Genomic DNA, 15,238 nt, shown 5'->3' with positions numbered 1-15,238 from the left:
TCGAAATCTCAAAACGACGTCGTTTTAGGATGTTTTTTTATTCTCTTACCGGTAAGATAATATTTTCCGTACCATTCGCGCCATTCGAGCCTCACTTTCTCGAGCTACGGAGCATTTTCCTAAATTATTTGTTGTTAGTGTCGTCGGTAAATGTCCTTTTCAAGATACAATCTTGGATATTTTGAGCTTTATTTAAAGGTGATGAAGTATTTTTAGTACGTCAAGTACCTGGTTATGATTTGCCGGAGGTAAAGCATGCATGAGTGGTGGTGATTCATGTCTGATCAAATTCAGTCAATTTTTTCAAATAAAAGTTTGGGTTAAATTATTTGTTTTAATCTTTGTAACTTATTCTAAATTTTACTTTAATTTTTATTATTTCAAATTGAATAATTTAGTCTATTCCATACATTTTAAATTTAGTTTCAATTTAATCATTCCGTTCAAGCTTAAAGTTAAAATTAATAATTTTGACACTTGTTAGAGCATCTTCAACGTTTTACTCAAAATTTTCATTAAATTTCACTTAAATTTGATAATAAAAAAAAAAGCTTAATTTGATATCGTGCATTCCAACAGGGTGTTTTGAAATTTTATCAAATCACCGATTGACCGGGAAGATGACCAGAGGAACGACTGAACAGTGTAATTTTTTCACAAATTTTTGTAAGGAAGTGATCATTTGGGAAACAACCGGCCGGATATCCGATCGGTTGTTCGGTGGTGAAATAACTTGTAATCCCAACGGCTACAAATAGTGATTTGATAAAAGGCAAATCCATCCTCAATTTGACGAAAAATTTGAAAATCCTAAATTTGATGAAACATTGTGCTGGATTGAAACAACAAAAGGTGAGTTTTTTTGTCAAATTTAAATTTGATGAGCTATTTGGTGTTGGATTGAAGATGATCTGAGTCACCTAACTTGTACACTGAAAATATTAGCACAGATTTAATGAAATTGAAACTGAACTTACCAAATTATTCAAATTAAAACAATAACAACCACGGTAAAATTTAAATCAAATTACTACACAACCCAAATACCACCCCCTCCCCAGCCTGATGACAAGTTGTGGATTTCACCACTTTAAGCTATGTTTAGCATAAATTTTTTGGGCTAAAATAATCACAAAAAGACTAAATAAGTTAAAAAATTAATAAGACAAAATATCATATCCAAACCATAATCATTTTATTTTCTCTCATAAAAGTTAAAAGAACCAAAAAACTTATCCCAAATAAAAAATTTTAACCCTAGACTAAAATAGTCAAAAAAATAAAAAACTCAATTCACTTTCCAAACGAAGGCTTAATATTGTGTTTTTGGATCTTAGAATGTTGCAGAGAGAAAAGTGCTTGGTTATCATTTTTCAAAAACACTTTTCAAAAAATTCTATTTTCTTGTTTTTCGTGTTTTTTTGTTTTTACTGAATTTTTTTAATACTTTAAGTAATTGTTTTAATTTTTAGACATATCTAACATAAATATACCTAAAAAATAAAAAAAATTGTGAAAAAAACCTTTTAAAAATTCACTAAATACCAAAAATACAAAAAAAAAAAAAATGCAAGAATTAGTACATTTTTTTGTATTTTTATGTATTTATTAATTTTTTAAAATATTTTTCACAAATTTTTTACTTTTTAGATACATCTAAGTAAAGTGTATCTAAAAAAGTGAAAAAAATGTTTAAAATTTTAAAAATATTCACTAAAAACAAAAAAATACGAAAATTAAAAAATTTAATCCAAAAAACTCAAACCAAACACACTGTAGTTTCAACTTGACTTGTTTTTTCATCTCAAAATTTGAAATCCAAACATAACCTTAACAATAGAAAAACCTTCATTGAATGAAACTTGAAAAAGAAAAAACCCAAAAACGAAAAAGGTCGAAAAGCAAATGGAAAAAGTTAAAACAAAAAGTGAAAGACTTACATGAGAAATCAAACAAAACAAAATAATTTCAATAACTTCATAACCAATCAAACGAGAGATTATACTCAATTACCCTATTATAGAATACATATAATTAGCAGTTAAATTAAATCATCAGTATCCATAACCATGCCCATTTTCCATCTGGGAAGCATCATGAGAATTAGGAACCCTAGATACCCCAGAAACCAAAATATCATAGCTTATAGTTCCTAGTCAGCCTTTCCAGATTTCAAATTAGGTATTTTTTTTGGAAAATGATTGGTGGCCCTAAAAAAGTTGCCCCTAATATCCCTAATTTCCAATTTTGAAAACTATTTTCTTTTTTTCTTTCTTTTTTCCTTTTTTTTTTTTTTTTTTTTACCTGAAATGGGAATTTCGGGGCATTCGGGGCACCCCTTTCGGGCCCTCAATCACCGCCCATTTTTTTTTATCAGAAGCAGATAATGCACATAGTAGAATTCAGCGAAAATGCATATCTTCGAATAGAAAATTAAGTATAGCAGTTTCTCCTAGGACATGACCCGCTTGCACTAGAAAAAGGGTTTAGGTAGCCCGGTCCCTGATCACTTCAAGATCCATCTCGGTTGGGTCAGTGGCCTGAATCTCATAATGGATGCCCTCTAGCTCCCTTCTGAACCTGGCCTTGGATGTTGCATACAGCATCTTCGCACGGATCTGTAAATGATAAAGCATTATAAATTAACGCAGCGGATAAAAATAATTCGGATCATACCTTAATGACACAACCTCGTGGGTAAATCACGTGCTTCCAAAATCTGATCAGTCAACGAACCCAGCAGTGGAGTGATACTACAAAATGAGTATCACCCACACAAGTCACAGTACAAAATGGCTTCATCGTTGTTTTTTGGGAGAGAGTCAGAGTCTGGGAAAAAGGTTATGGGTAAAAACCACATAACGTAATATCTGATATACGTATATCTTTAGATTAACTATATAATCTGAAATATAACCAATATCTATCTATCCATCTATCCATATCTATTGATATGATAGATATAGATATCCTGAATGTTTATCTAAATAAGTTTTGAATTCAAATTCAAACTTACATGGATAAGGTTCAAAAGGTTCTAAGGGTCATGCCACATGGACGCCCAATTTCTAACATCTCCCACTCGCACATGAGTTGGCATGGCACTGCCACATCTCTATCTCAATCTCTTTAAAAAATGAACAATCTCATACTAGCCACTACACCGTGCGACTGCTGAGAACACCTACATGTGGGAGCTCTATACTAGAAACTCAAAATGAGCCAGTATAGAGACATCAACCCAAAAAGAACATAAATAGTGTCTTATATACCCCAGACCCATCTAATTACACCGGTCCAAAAAACATCTCTAATCCCTCAAAAAGAGCATGTTTGACCCTCTCAATTCTTGTAATATATTCACACTCAATTCGCCTCTCATACAGAGCGATATGAGTTGCCGACAGTGAATATACAACAGTGGTGTAATACTAGATGATCTTCCCTTTGCCCTCATGCCATTTAGTTTAGGATTGACCGCTTTTCCAGTAATGTCCCTTAAGGCCGAATCATACATGGCCGCAGGCAACATACCAAAGTAGCAGAACATCAACCCCTTACCTTATGACATAGTCAAAAGTCACAAAAGGGTATATAAATGAAAGTCATATCAATAATGACACGTAAGACTCACATGGTGAGGAAACAGGGATTCATTCTCTCACCTCATTACTCGGTCGCCAAGCACATATAGTATGAATACATGCTACGGTGGAGTAACTCTTCCATAAAGAGTGACGTCATACTCGATACACCGTACAAATATTAGTCTAGTCGCTTTCTAGCGCCTAACCTGAATTCTCTATTTGCTCGCCTTCTGGGCGTCAAATGAGATCTCGTATCTGGCTAATCATAACAAGCACAACATGGAAAGTGGGTACTAACATCCATGTTTGGTCCTTAACACGACCTCATCTTGGTTGTAACCAAGGCGACATGCATAGTAGATTATTTAAGCCTTTCTTGGCTCCAAATAAAAATAAACCACTAGTCTCATCCTTGCTCGCTCCCAAGCGCCAAGGGCGATTGCTCGTGTGAGTGAGCCAATCTTGCCTGCTGACATCATCATCTACTAATCATTATGACACAAACCATAATAGTGTCAACATCCCATCATCTCAAAATAAGTGATCGATTTAAAAAAAAAAAAAAAAATTGACCACAGCTTGCACAATTGTAGATTCCAAACATAAGCCTTATCAGCACCTCTTGCAATAAGTATATACAACGGAATCCACCATGTGCGCCTCACATGAAGTGATTTAAGATCACTACCTCTTGCGCAATAACCTCTCTAAAGATATTTTGGTGACCAATTTGCGTTCATTCTTAATGCGCCTAACTAGCGCAGATGTGCCCAACTAGTGCATTGAATCTTACAAGGAGCAAATTAATATGCTACTAGTAAAGCATTTTATCCACAGTCTAATGAGCAAGGTCAATGTCTAAACAACTCAGTTGACCATTTACCAAAGATAACACTTATCATGCCAAATACGCCCACATAGCGTACTTTAGGCTCCCACAACAAAGAAAAGATCAAGGAATATAGGTCATCTGTTTCTCCCAAAGACAATCCGAGGATTCACTTAATAGCTAAGGCTCTGGATTTTACCGATAGGTATGTCAATGGATTTGCAATTTTGCATCTAGAATCATTCTAGGATATTCTCTATGTAAGTCATTGAAGACAAACCGAGAATTTTCCTAAAACAATCCCTAAGGATCGTACATCTGAGCATATAAATTACATCACCCATGTCCATCATATCTAAAATAGAGGACTGCCTACCCTAGGTGGCGACAACCTTATAAATTCCTGGCTCATAATGACTAAGTAAGGAAAAACTTCTTTTGGACCATTGATCATGCCTCAGTGGTCTTCATCGATCATTGTTGGCCTATCATGGCTTGACGAAATCTAAGAACCACTATTTGGATAACTGTTTTAGGCTATAAAAGATTTATTAGAACTAGCAACCATTTTGTGCTCCTAACTTTTCATCATAAAAGCAGAAGGTAAATCCCTACGGATCTACTTATCCAATTCTCTAACGAGAAAGTTGGATCACAATGTCCATAAATCAATGCTCCGAACTTATGTCAATCATAGCCTAAGTCAAAATAACCTCACTCCCCAGGAGGAAGTCTTCTCATGGCCTACATTTTCCTCAATAGTGTAACTTTTCGGTATCTAGCGAGCCTTATGCCTCAATAATGACTATCCAAATTACGCATAACTTTAGAACAATTTCGCTTTATAATGGAAAGTCAACCAAATTATAAAAATGGTTAATCCTCAAAGATTTTGTCTTAAACTGCGCAACATTAATCCACTTTCTAAAAATATAGGGGACTAGAGCCTTAGGCATTATCCTAGGCTCTTTATCATCTTGCGGAGCAATCATGAATGTTTCCCTCTTAATCACCCAGTGATGACGTGAAAAATTTTCACATTCGCTATCACGCAACTAAGAATGTAAAGTATTCTTCTCTAATGGAGTAATCCATTAGTAGGCACATCGCTCCCACTGTCCTTAGGATATTGGAAATTTATTTCCATTCTCAACTAGGCTACATAGAGCGCTATGCTTAAAATTCTCTATCTTATAGAGTTCCAAAAACTCTATTCACGTCACCTTTACTAAAAAAACTTTATGTGACTTAGTTACACTACCACAAAGCTGCTTACCTATATGTACATGACCCGGAGGGTTTGCATGACCGCATACAATAATGCGCTATAGAACCCTAGGTCTTAACTTCGCAATCTTATGAGAAGTAGAATAAAGATAAGCTGCTTAACGGTTACAGATCGCCCATAGATGGCTCTCTGCTAACCCATTACTCAAAATAGAGCGTAAAATCTGATATGGAGGGCACTTAGTTAGGGATATAGGCAACAAACTAGTGCAATTCCCAATTGGAAAACATTTTGCACCATTATCCACCTAACATTAACAATACTTAATTCCTTATCTCTACTACACCATTGTGTTATTGAGTATTAGGAATAATCAATTTTCTAAGCATCCATTTCTCTTCACAGAGCTTTCTAAAAAATAACTCAAATAGATACTCGCCACCTTGGTCAAAACTAAAAGCACAAAAGCTTTTATCTAATTAATCTCGACCTCATATGTGCAATGTCAAAAATCATCTCAAAACTTTTGACTTATGGGAGATCAAATAGTCTTGACTCAGATGCGTATCGTAATCCATAAATGTGTCGAGATTGAGGCTTAGCTATCATACCCTCACACATATCTAGTCACAAATATCATAGTGGACTAAATACGCCAATACAAATGACTTTCTACGGCTTTCCTACTTATTTGTGCGCAACCATTGCGAACAAAGTTACACATTCACATGAGAGCAGGATGTCATAAGCGAGTGGGCCCGAGAAGGCCTACTCAAACTATCGTGTCATCATCTCATTAATGTGATTAAGTATAATAAGCCACGGGTTCATGACCAATGTCATAAACTAATTCCAATCATTTTAATGTGTGAGTTCTCAAAGACAAGTTTTAAAGGTTTAGGTCCAACTAGATAATGACACACGACTAATTCATATTCACTAGATCATAAAAGGATGTCATGGAGATATCAAGTGCGCCTAAGTCGCAAATTTAACTAGTAAGTGCTAATCCCCTGCACCTTCAAGTCAATTTTATTCTCCATACACTTTACTGCATCTAGTTGAAAGATGACGATACTCCTCTTGCCATATCTATTTCTCGCTTCATAGTTACTTGCAATTAATTCTACTATCTACAAGAAAGAGAGAATAAGCTATCAATTTATGACAGCTCTTGAAGTAACTTAAGGGCGAATTAGGCTAAAGAGTCTAATTCAACACAATGCTCACACAAGCAATGCGTCAAATTCTTAGAGTCATAACAACCTTGTCATCCTTGACCTTTTCATTACTATGCTGCAACATTTGCGCTTAGTGGTAAACGTTATTCAAGACAAAACGTTAGCCTAGTAAATGAATCATACAAAGAAGCACCTCATCATGTCTCACACTCAAGTGTGGAAACAGTAAGTGTCTAGACTTAGACAAGTTGGTAATGCTAATAGATTCTGCAGCCACTTGGCGCTAATCTTTTCACTTAGTGTTAATAGATTTTGCTGCTACTAAGCGCTAATCTTTTAACTTCAAGTGATATTTCAACGCACACTATTATAGTGCATGAAATTTTTCTCCATCCACTCCCAATAATTGGGTAGAGAGCAAAACACTGCTCATACTGGCTACTCGTCTTATACTTAATGACTAATTTATTTAAGCTCGCATTTCTTGGATGACGTGACTCTTGAATGTTACTTCATCCAATGATGTAGCATTATTTACAAGTCAAATTACGAAGTCAATCTGCGCAACTCAATAGTAAAGATCATATACAGATCTATTGAGGGCTTACTAATTTCATAACTCCAAAACTCGCCAATCAAAACTACGTAGTGTGCCGCTAACCATAGCGCACACATTAAATTTTGTTGTGCCGAGCAAGGCAACAAAACCAAGGCGACTTTGAGTTATGTCTCCTTACTTTGGCTCAATTAAGGTTTGACCTAAAGTCTCCAAGACTTTTGTTCATCTAAAGAATGGGATTAAATTGTTCACATTTGAACATCTTTACTAAGTCTAGGTCAACCAATTAACTTCCATAAGCTAAATCAATTTAGAGAGAAATTCGCATTGGGATTAATTTGATTAGCATAATATAATTTTGCCGCAAAAATCTAAATTAAATAGTGACAATATTACACAAGTCGCAAGATCGAAAATCCACTATGCTCGTAATCATCTCTTGTGCCACAGGTGACAATTATCTAAAATTCAATTTAATATATGTGCAAAATATTGGTTTTCGGGAGTAAATCTACAAAGATTTCTCTCAACCGAACAACCTCCCACTAACTATGGCATATCTAAAACTATGATAAAATATTCTAATTCTATACAATAGCATCATAATGTAGATACACAATCAACTCATGCTATTTTTCATTTAATAACAGAATTAAAATAAAAAATAATTAAACATGCTATTCTAATTACAACATATTAGAAATTCTAGGCAAAAATAACAATATGCTGTATTTAATATTCAGATTATGCCATAACAGAAAGTATATCATTCTGAAATTTTCTGAAATTTTTCTAAAATTTTTCTGGAATTTTAAATAACTAATAAACACACATAAAATTAGAAATAAATATTCCAGAATCTGGCAAAATTCAATAACCATACTAGTAAATAGTAAACTACAACAATAGTCTACAATAAAAAATTCAGCCTCAGAAACTTAATCATGCAACAACAGATGCATTTTAAAGCAGAAATAATGAATTATTATTTCAGGAAAAATATTTTTTATTTTCGTAAAATTTTGAAAATTTTACAGAAGATAGAAAATGTAATTTTGAATCTAACAGTACCAACCATGCTTAAAACAAAGCTATAACGAATTACTCATGACCATTTAACGTAATTCAAAATTAAAAAAGAACAAATAGAGCCTTAGAACCAAGCCACCTGGGAAAAACGGCTCGGCTCGGCTCGGCTCGCGCCGCTCAACTCAGCGCAACACGGCGCGAGGCGACTCAACGGCGGCGCGGCGCAAGGCGCACGCGGCGTGGCGCGAAACGGTGCCACTAACGCGCGCGTGTGAAGGGCGCGGATAGCGTGCGCGTGGAGCGCGTGGGAAGAGCGCCTAGCGCGTGTCGGCGCGTGAAAGCCCGTGGTGGCATGTCGAAGCGCGTGGAACCGCTGGGCTTCGTCATATAGCGGGTGAGGCGCACGCGCAGCCTTCCACGGTGTTTTCTGGTTCGATTTTTGTACTGTCGGACTCCATTTTTCACAAAAAATACATTTATAGTCTCAAAAATGACATTTAATGAACATAAAAATGAGATGTATCACATTCTCAATTTAATTTTCATGCATATAATGTGTATATATTTATATAAAAAAATACATATATTTTAATGCATAAAAAATAAGCACGAAAAAACCCAAATAGGCTCTGATACCAATGTAAATCATAAAGCATTATAAATTAACGCAGCGGATAAAAGTAATTCGGATCATACCTTAATGACACAACCTTGTGAGTAAATCACGTGTTTCCAAAATTTGATCAGTCAACGAACCCAGTAGTGGAGTGATACTACAAAATGAGTATCACCCACACAAGTCACGGTACAAAATGGCTTGATCGTTGTTTTCTAGGAGAGAGTCAGAGTCTGGAAAAAAGGTTATAGATAAAAAGCACATAACGTAATATCTGATATACGTATATCTTTAGATTAACTATATAATCTGAAATATAACCAGTATCTATCTATCTATCTATCTATCTATCTATCCATATCTATTGATATGATAGATATAGATATCCTGAATGGTTATCTAAATAAGTTTTGAATTCAAATTCAAATTTACATGGATAAGGTTCAAAAGGTACTAAGGGTCATGCCACATGAGCGCCCAATTTCTAACAGGATCCGTGACACAGAATGAGACCTGAGAAGGGTGTCAAGAGAAAATGTTTAATATATTATCATTATGTAAATTTCTTGCATTTGAAAAAAGACCATCTTAACTATTTACAAGGGTAGATATTCACGTAGTCTAAACCAACATCGATCCAAGGTCATTCCAGCAAAGGCACAGAAACAAGTTGAGAATAAACCAGAAATTAATTGAACTATGACAAGAGTCAAGGAGAATAAGGGTCGAGAAGCACTTTATGTGGCACAAATAGAGAGCAAAAGCTTTGAGCATATCAAAACTACACAACAAAACGCTAAGGGTGTGTTTGATTGGGGGGATAAGGGGGGGGACTATCCACTGTTTGGACTCCATGTCCGGCCTCCCTCCTTATCCGTCGTTTGATTTTTTTTTAGTCCGGCGGACTCCATGTCCGGCCGGACTCCATGTCCCCCATATGGGGGACTATCCTATCCTAGGGGGGGGGGTGGGATTGTTTTGGGGGGACTAATCACTGTTTGGATTAGATGCAAAAATGACAATTTTGACCATCTACTATTTAATTATGTATTATATTTAATCAAATTTAATAAAATTTAAATGTCTCAATTTAAAAATAAAATAATTTTATTTAACTTTTTATTAATTTTTTATTTATTTAATTTTTTAAAATAATTTTTTATAGATATTTTATTGATGTTTTATTTTAAAATTTTGTTTATGTTTTATTTAATTTCATTATTTAAATTTAATACATGTTTTAATAGATGTTTTATTTAAACAATTAAATGTTTAATTTCAACAATAAATAATTTCATTTATTTAAATTATGTTTTATCTAAACATTTGTACATCAACATGTTTATTAAATTATTTCAACATCTGTACATCAACATGTATATTTATTTAACATCTATTAAATTATGTTTTAATACGTCAACATTTGATTACATCTACATTTGTTAATTGTTAATTACATCAACATTTGTTAATTGTTTAAACATAATCTGTACATCAACATTTATTTAATTGTTAATTGTTAATTGTTAATTGTTTAAACATAATCTGTACATCAAAATAATTTCAATGTTAATTGTTTAAATAAAAATTTAAACATTTAACCATTAGTATGTTTAATTTCAACAATAAATTTTTATTTGTTTAAATAAAAATAATCTGTACCAGTCAAATTTTTTTTATCAATATTAGTATGTTTAAATATCTTTAAACAAAATTTAACCATTAGTATGTTTAATGTTTAATTGTGTAAATAAACAAACACAGTAAAGTTTTGCATGTAAAAAAAATAATGATTTGTTATACAGTAATGATTTAAAACAAATTTTATTGATATTTTATTTATTTATTTATTTAATTTAAAAAAAATGAATTTATTTAATTAAAAATAATTAAAATATTAAAGATATGTTTAATATTGCTATTACTTAGTAAACAATTGAAAAGGGTAAAATAGTCTTTTGTTCATTTATCCTATCCAGTCCGTCCAACCAAACGTTGGATTCACTGAAAATAGTCCTATCCAGACATCTAATCCCATGAAAAAACAAACACAGGATACATATCCAATCCGACCAAATAGTCCGGGGGATTCACAGTCCCAGGACTCAAGTCCGATGGATTCTAATCCCCCCTAAGGGTGTGTTTGATTGGGGGATTAGGAGGGGAGACTATCCACTATTTGGATTGTAATTCAAATAGTGCACCTTATCCGTCGTTTGATTTTTTTTTAGTCCGGCGGACTCCATGTCCGGCCGGACTCCATGTCCCCTATATGGGGGACTATCCTGTTCTGGGGGGGTGGGACAGAAAGTGGGGGACTAATCACTGTTTGGATTATATGCGAAAATGACCATTTTGACCCTCTACTATTTAATTATGTATTATATTTAATAAAATTCAATAAAATTTAAATGTCTCAAATTTAAAAATAAAATAATTTTATTTAACTTTTTATTAATATTTTATTTATTTAATTTTTTAAAATAATTTTTTATAGATATTTTATTGATGTTTTATTTTAAAATTTTGTTTATGTTTTATTTAATTTCATTGTTTAAATTTAATAGATGTTTTAATAGATGTTTTATTTAAACAATTAAATGTTTAATTTCAACAATAAATAATTTCATTTATTTAAATTATGTTTTATTTAAACATTTAGACATTTGTACATCAACATGTTTATTAAATTATTTCAACATCTGTACATCAACATGTATATTTATTTAACATCTATTAAATTATGTTTTAATACGTCAACATTTGATTACATCTACATTTGTTAATTGTTAATTACATCAACATTTGTTAATTGTTTAAACATAATCTATACATCAACATTTATTTAATTGTTAATTGTTAATTGTTTAAACATAATCTGTACATCAAAATAATTTCAATGTTAATTGTTTAAATAAAAATTTAAACATTTAACCATTAGTATGTTTAATTTCAACAATAAATTTTTATTTGTTTAAATAAAAATAATCTATACCAGTCAAATTTTTTTATCAATATTAGTATGTTTAAATATTTTTAAACAAAATTTAACCATTAGTATGTTTAATGTTTACTAAAAATAATTAAACTATTAAAGATATGTTTAATATTGCTATTACATAGTAAACAATTGAAAAAGGGTAAAATAGTCTTTTGTTCATTTATCCTATCCAGTCCGTCCAACCAAACGTTGGATTCACTGAAAATAGTCCTATCCAGACATCTAATCCTATGAAAAAACAAACACAGGATACATATCCAATCCGACCAAATAGTCCGGGAGATTCACAGTCTCAGGATTCAAGTCCGATGGATTCTAATCCCCCATTTTCCAGTCCGTCCAATCAAACAGTTTTTGAGAATGAGTATGTGAATGTCTTGTATATGTACGGGACATTGTAACGAGATAGAGTGAATCCTAAATGTCATAATGTGAGGTTTAAGAGTAAAATTACAAATCAAATGACAGGTTAGCGGATTGACAAATTACGATTTGGACAGTTTTTGACGGATTGGCGGATTAAAGAATATTTTAACAAATTATCATACATTTACATAATATATAACACTAATTTTTATAGTATTTTTTAAATATATAACACAAAGTAATTTTATATAATATGTTTCATATATATAACCACTAATTTGTAATAAATTTTATATTTTAAATCTCTCTCACACTCATTTTTACATTGATATTTCATTGGAAGTTAAAAATATATATATGTATTAACTATAGCGGAACAGAGCGGTTCGATTGGGTGATTATAAATTTTAAAGTTTAAACTGTAGTTAGCAGTTAGAACAGTGCAGATTGATACAAATTGGTACGATTTTAGCGGATTGAACGGTATTTTGCACAGCGCTAAGCAAACCCACAAGAAGCCTGAAAGAGTACAATGAATGTGATTTTCTTCCATCAACTAAAACTATGGCTTTAAGCAATCTAAGTAGCTGAAGATGATTCAAGTTGTTAGACCTCAATGGCTGGATAAAGCTTCCTTGAATAATTACTGCATTTATAAAACTATTGCCCAAATCAAAACTGTGACAAGCACAACCGTTCAAAAAAAAAAAAAAAGAAAAAAAAAAAGCATACTTTAAAAAACAATGTGTTTGAGGAAGAATTAGCTGTGTAAACTAGGATGTGAGAGTACAACCTTAACTAGAAACAAAACCCACAAATGGAATGAACAAAAGCACAATCTGATATAAACACCAATGTTTCATATTAATGAACGCTGACATTAACAGTTTTGGCATATCTGGCTAAAAAAACCATTACAAGGTAAAACAAAAGCATATAAACACAGGCAAGGCAATGAGAACTAAGGTAAATCAAGAAACCCAAAGGAATTCCCACCACATCTCGTTCAGAAAAGACAACATACTTTGGTATAAAAGTGTACCAAGAAGGAAATATAGAAGTCAATCTCATCAAGGTTATGGAGATACCATTTCAATTATAATAGAGAAAGTCAACTGAGAGATTTTACTTCTAAAAAGAATCTCTTCACAACAATATAATGCTTATGAATCAATATAATTTGAGCATTATCAAGAAACAATTGACCATGCAATGAAAAAGATCTTGTTCTTTTGGCAGTTCTCAAAAGTCACAAAATCGAAGTCATAGATGGCATATCTGCAATCATTCTCAGGAAGAGATGCAGCAAAATCATCATAGCTCTCAGCTGGACTTTCGGTCTTTTCGACCACAACCTCATTTTTCTTCTCATCAATCTTAAAGATCACATAACGGTGCACCTTATTCTCTGCAATTCCATATATGTGCTTTTGCTGAGCTCAGCAACATCCATGCCAGATGAAGCATTTGTTTGAAATCAAACAATACATTCAAATGTTTGCTCCAATCTAGAATATATAATGTACTCTCACACTTGTATTTTTTGTATATAATTATCAATTATGATATATATGAAATGTGACAATGCATCAAATTCAACAATTTTGTTATGTTCTAGGAAGAAGGTCCAAATTGGACAAGTTTCAAATGCCATATATTGTCACTGATGTTGAAGAGGGGCGCTTTGTGCTTTCTCTCTTTTCAAGCAAGCTACTGGACAAGAAAATTCATCAATTATAATCCATAAAAAGTTCATATTCAGTGGAAAAGGCTCCTGCTTACAGCAGAGTCTGGGAGAAGTAGTAGGTAGGCATCAAACCATGCGAATAACACTTGCTATCACGCTACGTCACAACCTCTATACCATTTATGGTCCTTGTAAAAGAAAATAACAAAGAGTAAATAAAAAAGCTTTTAAAACTTCCTACACCATAACTCTTTATCTATCGCAAAAAAGTAATGAGAAATCAAAGTAGAATGGTTACAAAAGGGAGCCTTTTGAAATATTTGATTTCTTCCATTAATCTCTCAAAACTAAGGGAAAGAAATAAAAGTGTGAAGCTACACAAATGGAAGGGATTCTCTAAAGAATTTCATCAAAACATGAAGTAGTATTTTCATGGGTTAATTACAAGAATTCCCCTCAACTATCCCTGAATACAACTTTACCCCCATTAACTTTAAAGCCGTTCATTTAGACCCTCAACTACAAAAAACATACAAATGCCCTCCTCGACAGGGATGAATATAATGCAGGGTTCTAAATGCACGGTTTGAAAGTTAAAAGGGTAAAGTGATATTCAGTGATAGTTGAAGAGGTGTCCGTGTAATTAACCCTATTTTCATCCTTTCAGTTTACAACAAGTGTCTATCACGGTCATACTCATTTTCATTTAGAAAATAATACTCTCACCCCTTAGTCCCTTGAACAAATTTCATATTTTGCCCATGAATTTTCAAGAAAAGCACTTGCTAGAACAACTAAAATTCACATCAAACTGAAAACTTTCAAAACGCATAAATCTTTAACCTCGGTTCCAATCAAGAACTTCCAAGCAGAGACTAAATCAAGTGAAACCCATGTACTAAAGTCATTGAATAATGATGTTGCACAACCACATTCTTGAAACTGAATAGAACCCATTAATTTTCTGGCGATGAACATCTAATGTAAAGATTCATTCTAGATAAACAAATCCAAAAATTTCAAATCACTTTGCCCCAAAATTCCCAAAAAAAAAAATCAAACCAACACATCAGATATAGAATCTAAACATGGATGGACTAAAAAGAATCGGATCTAACAATAGAATTGGAACTGAAAGACCAAGATGGATTCGAT

The 15,238-nt window shown here is 32.8% G+C and overlaps 1 pseudogene; it reads right to left on the bottom strand.

The window, feature by feature from the left end:
* Positions 1-2,405: 2,405 nt before the first annotated feature.
* Positions 2,406-15,238, bottom strand: LOC114319706 (actin-depolymerizing factor-like; annotated as a pseudogene).

The sequence above is a fragment of the Camellia sinensis genome, chromosome 6 (genome assembly GCF_055761805.1).
Source record: "Camellia sinensis isolate YWXY chromosome 6, ASM5576180v1, whole genome shotgun sequence".
Lineage (NCBI taxonomy): Eukaryota > Viridiplantae > Streptophyta > Magnoliopsida > Ericales > Theaceae > Camellia > Camellia sinensis.
Note: the sequence above shows the minus strand (reverse complement) of the source record. Positions and strands in the feature narration are given on the sequence as shown.